Source organism: Ipomoea triloba, chromosome 4 (genome assembly GCF_003576645.1).
Source record: "Ipomoea triloba cultivar NCNSP0323 chromosome 4, ASM357664v1".
NCBI lineage: Eukaryota > Viridiplantae > Streptophyta > Magnoliopsida > Solanales > Convolvulaceae > Ipomoea > Ipomoea triloba.
Window position 1 is genome coordinate 20,742,662 of NC_044919.1, and position 10,519 is coordinate 20,753,180.

The following is a 10,519-nucleotide window of genomic DNA, read 5'->3' on the forward strand; positions in this document are numbered from 1 at the left end:
CAGTTTAAGCTTTGTAACTCTCTCAAACACTAAGATGTGTTTTTCTCGCTGTTTTGAATATCAGGACGATATTCCAAGTTGAGCACTTGCACTTTTGAATGTTTTAAGCAGACACCTCTTCAGATTTTCGAATGAACCAACCTTCTTCTCCTTGTGTCTTCACATCCTTTTTATATGAGAGTTGAGGAATAATTCCGTTGGAGGAAAAATTATTCTGTTTGAAATCTGTCTCCCATGTTGTGTATGTGACTTGCATCTTTTCAGCATTTTTCATGGAGTGGTGGTCTTGTAACTTGAACCTTTTGTTTGGTAGTGGATATTCCATAATCCACTTTCTTGAGTCCATGCTCCACTTGCTACTTTTGGTAAAAGTTACTCTTTTTAAATTCCCATTGATCCTCGTTTTAGGGAATAAGACCGACTTTGGATTAGTGCACCTTCTATCCGTTTGTTGTGGAATTCTGATGTGGCATCCACTTCTGGCACCTCCTTAATATTTTATCTCCATGATATTCTTCTTCTCCAAACTTTATTCATGCTTCCTGACCGTCATTCAGCCTTTTGGAGAAATGTCAGTTTACCGAGACCAAGATTGATGTCTCGATTGTTTGATGTCTTGATCCCCATGTATCGAGAGATCTATCTCTCGAACTCTGCTTATGTCTCGAGCTGGGTTGTTGTATCGAGAGATCCTATCTCTCGGACTCTGCTTATGTCTCGAGACTTAGTTGATGTCTCGCAGACCCTTATTCCTCCAGTGTTGTCCCGTGCCTTCTTCTGATCTATCTATAAGATTACAACACGAGACTTTCTAAGATGTTCACACAAGTTTACCTTAAGCTTAAATATTTTCCGAGTTGAGCTCAAGTTACCCGGTTGTATTTTCGCTCTTAGTTTACTTGTCGAACTTACATATAATTTCTATCTTTCGAGACTTAGGGGACTATAGGTTACATTTGGTATCATCAAAACCTATTACAATATGTTCCTAACAGACTCAAGCAGGCCCCTCAGTGACGGATGTGTCTTTGGAGCAGGCATCCGTCAACACGTTTGGGTTGGCTGTCCTGTAGATAGAAAGTCCACGAGTGGTTTTGCAATCTACCTGGGGTCTAATTTGGTTTCGTGGATGTGTAAGAAGCAACAGACTGTGGCTCGGTCCTCTACTGAAGCGGAGTACAAGGCTCTTGCCGATGTGTGTGCAGAAGTCACCTGGGTGGTCTCCTTACTTCGTGAGCTGGGTGTGCCACCTACTACCTCTCCGAAGCTGTGGTGTGATAATTTAGGTGCCACCTACATGTGTGCTAATCCAGTGTTCCGCGCTCGCATGAAGCACATTGAGATTGACTATCATTTTGTTCGTGACAAGGTGGCAGCTGGTGAGCTTCAGGTCAACTTTATTTCCACTAAGGATCAGCTGGCAGACATTCTTACCAAGCCTCTTGCTGCTCCTCGGTTTGCTTTTCTCCGTGCCAAGCTTCAGGTCGTTGCGTCTCCCTGAGCTTGCGGGGGAGTGTTAGGACTCTTATTATTATTCAATTCTATTACTAGTAGAACTCTGTGATATGTATTTATTTCTGTTTTGTAATCCTGTACGATTTAACTATTGAGAAATTCAGAACCTAATTGGGTGCTCGGCCTCCGTGGTCAGCCTCAGGCAATCACCTTTCAACCCTCGAAACCCGCCTCCGTGCAAGGATGCAGAGACCCGAGACCTAGGCCCCCGACCTCTGATCTGCAGCCTGCCCTGGGCGAACTACCCGAGTCTGGTGGTTTTACCCAGCACCAGGTACTCGGTCTTGTGGCTACCACAAGTTTAGTGGAGTTAGTTGGGTATTTCCATGTATAAATTGGCCTTGTTTAGTTATTAAAGATTATGTCTCATTCCATTACAAAAATGTCACTTATTATATGATATATGATTTCATGTCTCAATCTTACAAAGTTCTTGTAACATTCTAGCTCTAATCTATCCAATACTACAATTCTACTCAATTATTCATTTTTTCCCGTTATTTTATGTGAGCTAATTTGATCCGTTTAGAGCCCGAATTATTTAGTTTCATCATATCGCAATATTTCAAAAAAGATCTATCCCATCCAAATGCCAAGAGATAAATGCATAATATGACTTATGATAATAAATAAATAAATAAACTTTTTTACTTAGTAAATAAAAAGATAAAGAGTTTAATTTTGATCTCCTAACTATAATAACATTTTTTTTAGATAAACTATAATAGCATTTTTTAAAATTAGTTTTCGTTTTTTAAATTGTTCAATCGCAATCTTTTAATTTTTGTTGCACTGTTAATTTTTATAGTTAACTCCGTTACCTCTAAATGTAATTTTGATAATTTATTATTTTATGTTTTGACGTGGTCTGACCTAGTATGTAGGCGAAGAGGCTCCTCTTTGTGCTCTTGAGAAAGTAGTTAAGAGTGATATTAGCAAAGACCTTGTGGTCTAGTGGCACCCGATTGCACCCCACGTCTCAGACTCTCAGTGGAGGCGATATTGGCTCTTTATGTTTCATTCGGTTGAGAAAGTAGCTATAAACAAATACTAGAAAATAGTTATAAACAGATATTTTATCATACCTTAACATAGTCAGTAGTATTTAAAAAAATTGCTTTCACCTTTCAAATCAACTCAACCTCTCATTTATTAAAGAGAATCCCCTAACAAACTAATTAAACTATTAAGAAAATTTTGTGTTTTATTTGTAATATTTATTATTTTAAAATTACATGCTCAGATGCTTGTTCTCTTCTACAACAATTAACACTATGCATATTCCTTGTAGTGTTGATTTTTTCTTTTATTTTTAATTTTGTAAATTAATATAAATACTGCATTGACAATTTGACATATTGTTAGAAAAGGAGATATGGAGTAGTCTTGAGTTCAATTTTTATTTTGAAGTTAAATTTTTTTCTTTATAAAAAAAGTTATTAATTACTCTTAAAGTTTATTAAATACAGTAAAATCATAAGGTTAAAAATAAATTCATAATAAAATAATGAATACAAGAGTAATTATGTAAAAGAACCTAAGAAATATTTAATCGTTCTTGTGAAGACCAATTTAAAAACAGGAGCTTTTATTAAGTACAGTACTACAGTAATATGACAAGAATGGAAAATGACAAAAGCTTAAGCATAGAATTGAAAGGGTAGAACACAAAAGAATAAAGAAGAAATAAAACAGCAATTGAGGGCATCATGTTTGTCAAAATTTATATATAATTTTATAAGACTGAGTGGTCACATATCCAAGTCCCAAACATTATATTCATATGTATTATGAAAAATAGAGACAATAACCTATACAAGAAATATTAGGTGAATACAAGAGGTATTGAAAATGCAAATACAATGGAGCCTTTAGCTTCTTGCGTGAACTGTACTGGAAGGAAATAGATCAGAATATGGTTTTGAATAAAAGCACTAAGCCATTTCCACCAAACAACCAATGGATACCCACAATATAATTGATGAATAATTCCTTCATTATATTCCAGTAGCTGATATGATATGATAGCGGATAGGCCACCACTAATTAAAAAAATACTGAAGAAGAAGAATATACAACCAATTAAAATGCTAACAGTAGTATCACCCCCACAGTTGCTATCACCAACTTGTTACTTTTTCCCCACCCCAACACAATAAGATAAGCATTAGAACAACAAGTACTGCTAAACAACCAACTTTTTGTAGTCTCTATCATAATATTTCTTACAAATGAAATGACCCATCCAGTGCATCCTTTCTAACTATTGTGCATACAGGAATGATGGAACACATACATACTAGGCAGATAAATGCCACATACCCTTCCTTCATCTCATAAAAATTAAAATATTATATTCTCACTTCTGTATAACTGCAAAATTATATTTTTTCAACTCCTCATTAGCTGCTTGAATTGCCTTCATGGGCATGGAAAGCCTAAGTAAGTGTAATTGCAAGCTCAGATGTTACAATAGTGCAAACACAAGTGTTTTAGTTGCATGATAGTTCCATAACTTACCGCAAAAGAGACAGATATATATATATATGTTTAAATTTCATGCCTAAGAAACACATCTCATCTAGCTCCCAAAGTGAACGAGACAAGTTACTTTTTCAATTGTAAGAAAAATACCCTTCACAGGCTTTAACTACTATACACTAATAAATCTAACTGCAAGTTTTCTACCTTACCTTATTTCTGGCCAAGTTGTAGGTAGTTAGTTTACAGGTAACTTAGAAACTATGCTCAGGATCTGGCAATCTACCATAGTTATGAAAAAAACAAACTGATAGAGAAAAGAACAAGGAGGTATGTTTTATTGACTGGAAATTGGAAAGGAGAAACAGGAAGTCACAAGACTTTCCCTAACAAGAGTTTTAGGCTCTTGCCCAGATACTTAGAGCTTAAAAACTAATGATAAAAGATTTGATGTCTTATTTATAGTCACTAGTACAAAAAAACACATACGCTACACCTGTAAATGTCTTTCCGCTACACCTCTGCAGGTGTAGAGGATGGAAGTGACTCTAAAAGTCCTTGGCTTTCCGCTACACCTGTAGAGGTGTAGCGTAAAGTATTTTTTAAAAATGACTTTCCGCTACACCTGCTCGAGCGGGTGTAGCGTAAAGTATTTTTTAATCTAAAAAATAATATATATATATATATATATATATATTCTACTATAATTAATAAAGCAAAATACTTTGAATTTAAAACCAAATGGAAGTAGAGACGAATCCACTTTAGCACTCTTGACCTTTGAAAACTAATGGCGCTCAAAATTTCGGATTATCATATTTCACTGGCCTCACCTTCCCTACATACACCCACATCCACCACCATGTTTTTCCCCTCGGAATTTAAGACTCTGCAGCAGTTCCTCCTCGGAGACTGTTAAAATGCAATTTAAAAGATGAAACATTAGAGCATTGCCACACTAGTGAATGGTGAGCTATTAATGCTGTCTAAATATGTTTTCTTATAGGGAGCAAGATGAGTTCATAATATCATTTCTAGAACAAGCAACCATGTTTACTCTTTTAAGAAAAAACATTCAAATCAGAGCAATCCTTTAGTATTATCATAGTAAATTAATCTTCTAAGATGGCAAGATTCACTTGGAGCATAAGAGAAAGATGAAAAAAGGGCAGAGATAGAAAATAAAAAGAATAAGGGGCTTACTCTATCCCATAAATGTGGATCTGGCTTCTTATAAACCTCTATTCTCTCAATGTCAGAAGGTTGTGCCATTTTCCATTTGCACGCGGGATGAGGAACTCAATGACGAGTATACTTGCTGACCGTTTGATTACCCAAAGGATCCATTTTTGCACTTGACAAATAAAAGACAAAAGGCTTTTGGCATGGGTTCCTCATTACAGGCCTCGTGTTAAAAGCATAGGCTGTATAATCTGCTCTCTTGTACCAATTTAAGAAGGTCCTTGATGGCATTTCTATTTCACAGGGAGACAACACTCCACGAAAAATTTGAACAGCAAAGCCCCATGGATAGCCAGATTTGAACAGCAACAACAAAGCAACAAGGGTGTAACTATTCAATTCATGGTCATAGCTAGATTCATTTCTTATCTGACATAACCTCATTGCATGCACACCAATTAAGCTTTACCTGACCTGTAATAAAAAATAAATAAATAAACAAATGTGAATTTTATAATTTCAACCCTTGCTGTGAAAATGCAAACTACAGGAAAACTTTAATGAATTGAACAATAAACGAAATATAGGCATACTACCTCTTAAAGATGATTCTTCACTCAATTATTTAATGAATAAAAGGTAAAAACAAGTATAGGCATAACACCAAGAGTAAAAGGTAAGTACATAAAATATGGACAAAATTGGGCAACCATAAAGGCATAAAAGCTACCTTTAAAAGTTGTAAAACAAATTCAACAGCTTCTCTAGGGCTTTTCTTGTCTGTTGCTCGCACAGTTGCAATTGCATACTATGATTGATCATTGACAAACAAACTGAACCATGTGCAAGATTACCAACATAGACATAAAAACAACATAGATTACCAGAAATTAAAATGACAGAATGAAGCTAAGTGCCTGTGTATGTTCATCTTCAATTCTGTCCCTTAGCTAGCTTCATTAAATTAAAGACAGCATGCACGCATATATAAAACTAACTCATAAATGGATTGGATCTAGGGAAAAAGTCAAAGTAAAGAAGCACTCTCCTATAAATTGTCAAGAGAATGTACCATTAATCCATTATATCCAGAACAATCATTGCCAACACAAGTAAGATTATTGCCGAAGTCCAAAAACTGTAAATTAGATAAAGAAACAGTCTAGTAAAAGATAATTTTAAGAATAGTGAGGGAATGTAGAGAACCACGATAAGATAAAATAACCTGCATGTGATGATTAAGCATACAAGAAAGACTGCACCTGCTTAAATTGAGACACGAAAAAAAAAACAGAGATAAATCCCTTTGAAGGAGGACAGAGTAGACTAGTTATCAGCATAGGCATATTAATGAGTTATGTTCATATAATCCCCATGAAATAAATAAAACTTCGAATTCCCAGTGATATTAAACAAGAATGTAGTATTTAAAAAGGCTTTGAAGCGATAAGTAGGAATCAAAATCCCAGTAATTCTCAAAGAGAAGAATGGATTTGTAACACATTTCCCACTAAAAAATAAAGAACAGAAATCCCAACAATTCTCATAGCTTTTCCATGTATCCATTTTCCTTGAGGCAAGAACTCCTTGAATTGAGAGTTCTAAATGAGAGAAGCATGCTAAACAGAATGTAATGATTGTAATCTGCATGGGTGTCTTTCCTACAGTCTACAGAGTATAAGTTGATTAAAAAGTATACCATGACAATAATAGCTAAAATGAATGTCAAATACGAAATAAATAGCTTACCAATTCTGAGAGAAGTGATGATTTGGAAAGCTGGAGAACAAAAAAAAGATTCCATCAGAGTCTCTTGATCCAAGGAAGCTCCGGTCATTTATATTTGCCGATCCAATCAAGGTTGTACAGTCATCAATTATCATGATCTTGTTGTGCACATAAATCTAGAAAATTGGCAAACACATGAATCCACCGTGAATGAACAATAGCTATGAAAACTGAGAAACATGAGAGAGGAGAAGTTGAATTCAGAAAATAGATGCCGCTAACATATATGAGCAGTGAGACCATAGAATGATATATAATCATTCACTCTAGAGCCAATCCGATCGTGAAGATTCTACAATATTGAACTATGTTCTCTGCATATTGTCCGATATTGCCAATGCATGATAGCTCTGACAGATGCAGCATCACTATCATCTAATCCACCCTGTCAAAACTTAATACATTAGAGTAAAATATGTATTAGAATGTTTCCTAAACTCAACTTATTAGGAATTTGGGTTTCCTTATACCTTAGGAGTAGATTATAAGATTCCTAGTTTCACTATCACATGTCCCATAGTTTAGAATAAATGCCAGTGAGCTATTGTAATTTTCATGCATTCCAGATACATTCACGTTATATTGGAATGCATAGTTCAGTAATATTTCTCTGTCGTTAATATATTCCAGATACATGAATTATGAATACATCCAGCAAGTGTATCCATACCTGAAATCCAGGAAGGAGAGGTATGATAATAATAACCCTGAAACAATTGTTCTCATTATAAGCTCTCATGATTCGCTTATACAATGCATCCAACACGATTCTGTATAATGTCATCTCCAGAAAGACTTGAAATGAAAAATTGATTCTGCAAAACATATTCCATCAAGTTCAGAAAATATTCAAGAGTTGCTTAGAAGTCTTGATAACCACAAGAGCAAAGAAGATTGCAATATGAAGATGATTTATAATCTCTTCAATTGACAAAGATTCTTTAAAGAAAAAGCATATTACAAACCTTTATGTAAACAAAGTGTTCTGCCTTCACAAACATTAATATTCACAAATAAATCACAAATAAAAAGAAATAAATCAACTAAATAAACAAATATTCGAAATAAATAAATAAATAACAAATAAATGAAGTACAAAATAAAATAAAATGAAATAAAATAAAAAACAAAACTTACCGGCGAAGAGCGTCGGCGTCTGCGGGCGGCAAGGAGCGTCGGCAACGGAGGGCGAGCGGCGGCGGAGGACAAGCGGCAATGGAGGACAGCGGCGGCGCGGCAGTGGCGGAACGGAGCTGTCCAGATCTGAAGGCAATGGAGGACGACGGTGACTGTTGCAATGGAGGACGGTGGCGACGTCAACGGAGCTGAAGGTGAGCGGCGGCGATATCTGTTCGTTCGTTTGGTTCCAGATCTGAAGTCGGTTGCACGCGAACAGGAGCTGAAGGCGAGTGGTGGCAATGAAATATACGTTTAGAAAACTTTGGTTTAATTTTGCGCGTGCAGATTTGTTCGTGTTGGCCTGTTTTTTGGTCGACTTTAAGCGCCACCTATAGTAACGGGTGCCGCGTAAAGTAAATTAATGCACCCGCAGATATCAAGTGCCGCGTAAAGTGAAATAATAAAATATTATTTCACTTTACGCGGCACCTGGTCTATGCGGGTGCAGCGTAAAGTTATTTTTTAATTTATTTTTGAGAATACACTACACCTGTTTAAACAGGTGTAGTGTAAAGTGATGCTTATATGATCAATTTTGTACTAGTGAGTGCCCGCAGGAAATAAATAATTATAGAAAGGAAATGATTGTGCGACTGATTTATTCTTGTAAAATCCCTTGAGTTAAGCCTTCAATTGTTTATTCTGATTTGCCTGATTTCCATCTTCCCTTTTTCTATGTCAGTAAACTATCCATTCTTTTGGGTGCGTATCACAGACTTATTGAATTGACATAAGAATTTGGCACCAGGTTGCAGAAAACTTCATGAAATTGTCTGGAAACAAATAAGAATATGATGTATTAACACTTTCAAATCATCTCAACACAAGTGTGAGGTTGTAGGGAAAAATTCACAACATACTGAGATGAAAATTGAAATGAGCATGGCAGCCATAGAACATTCACTAGAGTACGTTCCTCAGGTATGGTTCTGAACTTTGTCAAAGAAATTGAGTAGGTTTAGCTTTTGGAGTGGATATAAGTGCTGTTTATGTATCCGTTCCAAAAGTAAGCTAGTCTGATCGAGATATGATGAGTATAAGAAATGAAAAACACATACTAATTAACATAGATACCAACAGATGGCAAATGCTTCGTTATTCATCTGGGAAATGACAAGGCATTGCAAGGAAAAAATGGCTTAGATGTAAAATTCTTGGCTGAAATCATATTACAGTTAAAAATGAAAGTCAAGAATAAAAAAAAAATTAAGTGATCAAGTATTCTATAACTTTTCCTCAAAAAAAAAAAAAGTATTCTATAACTGCAATTCAAGTTAATTAGATTTCCACGTCCCTGACCCTAGAACTCACAAATCAAGAGCATAAAGAATAGAGGCACTCAAGAAGTCACCCTTAATTTCATAATTTCTAGTAACAAATTAAAGAAAATGGGATAAAGATGATTTTGCGAGCATGGTTTCATCCAATACATTCCCCTCAAGCCAAAAACCATATCAAAGAGAAAACTGGTAATAGACTAGTATAGTATATATCCTCAATGGGCATCAATACTGAAGTTCTTACATGTAATTGTATCCTTGAAAACGGAACAATAAATCACTAGCTCATTGAGGAAATTTCCAAAAACAATTTAGTCCAGCCACATATATTGAAACATAAAACTAACATCACTGAAATGTGGCATTCAAATTGTAGTTGCTTTCCTTAAAATGATAGGATTTTTTATCCTTCTTACTTGCTCCAAAACAAAGGTATTTCTCTTTCACAACACACCTATTTTTCTCTCTCCTGCCAATCTGACGTTAACTACATAGGAAAAAGAAACTGAAGATTGGAATCAACAACAGAATCAAAGGCAACAAACAAACAGCTTTCCTTATGTAAAACCAATGACTTCTACTTCAAGTGCAATTATGATGTAATTTCTATCAAAGGCGAGGTTGCACAGAGCAACATTCATAATTGGAAAATAAAGTATATTTTCACATTCCATATACAGAATATTCACTGTTGGTTTTATGACTTTCGGGCAGTCAAGGCTGACCAACCCTTAAAATAACTAGAATAAAGGAATATAGAAAATATGAAGAGAAATGAGAGAAAATAAATATTTTGTATTACTGAGAATTGCTTATCTCTTCCCCATGTATGAGGGGTATATTTATACATATTTTGGGCTAGAAGTCCTATAAAAATAAAAATCCTAGACTGTCTCATATTGAGAGTCATTGTTACAATGGAAATAATAAGCACAAATCCTACTATATTAGGAATTACGAGCCCACTCTTTATTACATCAATCATTATTGCATGGACCAAAACTAAAAAGTACATTATTTTTGTATTGAAGGTACATTATTTTTGTACCGTAGGTATATTATTTTAAGGTACATTATTTTTGTACTGAAGGTAC

General features: G+C 35.1%; 1 long non-coding RNA gene across 4 annotated transcripts; it reads right to left on the reverse strand.

Moving 5' to 3' along the window:
- Positions 1–3,682: 3,682 nt before the first annotated feature.
- On the reverse strand, positions 3,683–8,429 carry LOC116015017. Of its 4 annotated transcripts, XR_004097534.1 has the most exons (8): positions 8,104–8,429; positions 7,637–7,781; positions 7,189–7,351; positions 6,928–7,082; positions 6,404–6,440; positions 5,909–6,316; positions 5,200–5,652; positions 3,683–4,908 (listed from the first exon to the last, which is right to left on the reverse strand). It is a non-coding gene; the product is annotated as an uncharacterized LOC116015017 (long non-coding RNA). The 4 variants fall into 4 exon arrangements; XR_004097532.1 differs by having other exon boundaries at positions 6,928–7,351; XR_004097535.1 differs by having other exon boundaries at positions 6,404–6,443; positions 6,928–7,351.
- Positions 8,430–10,519: the final 2,090 nt, after the last annotated feature.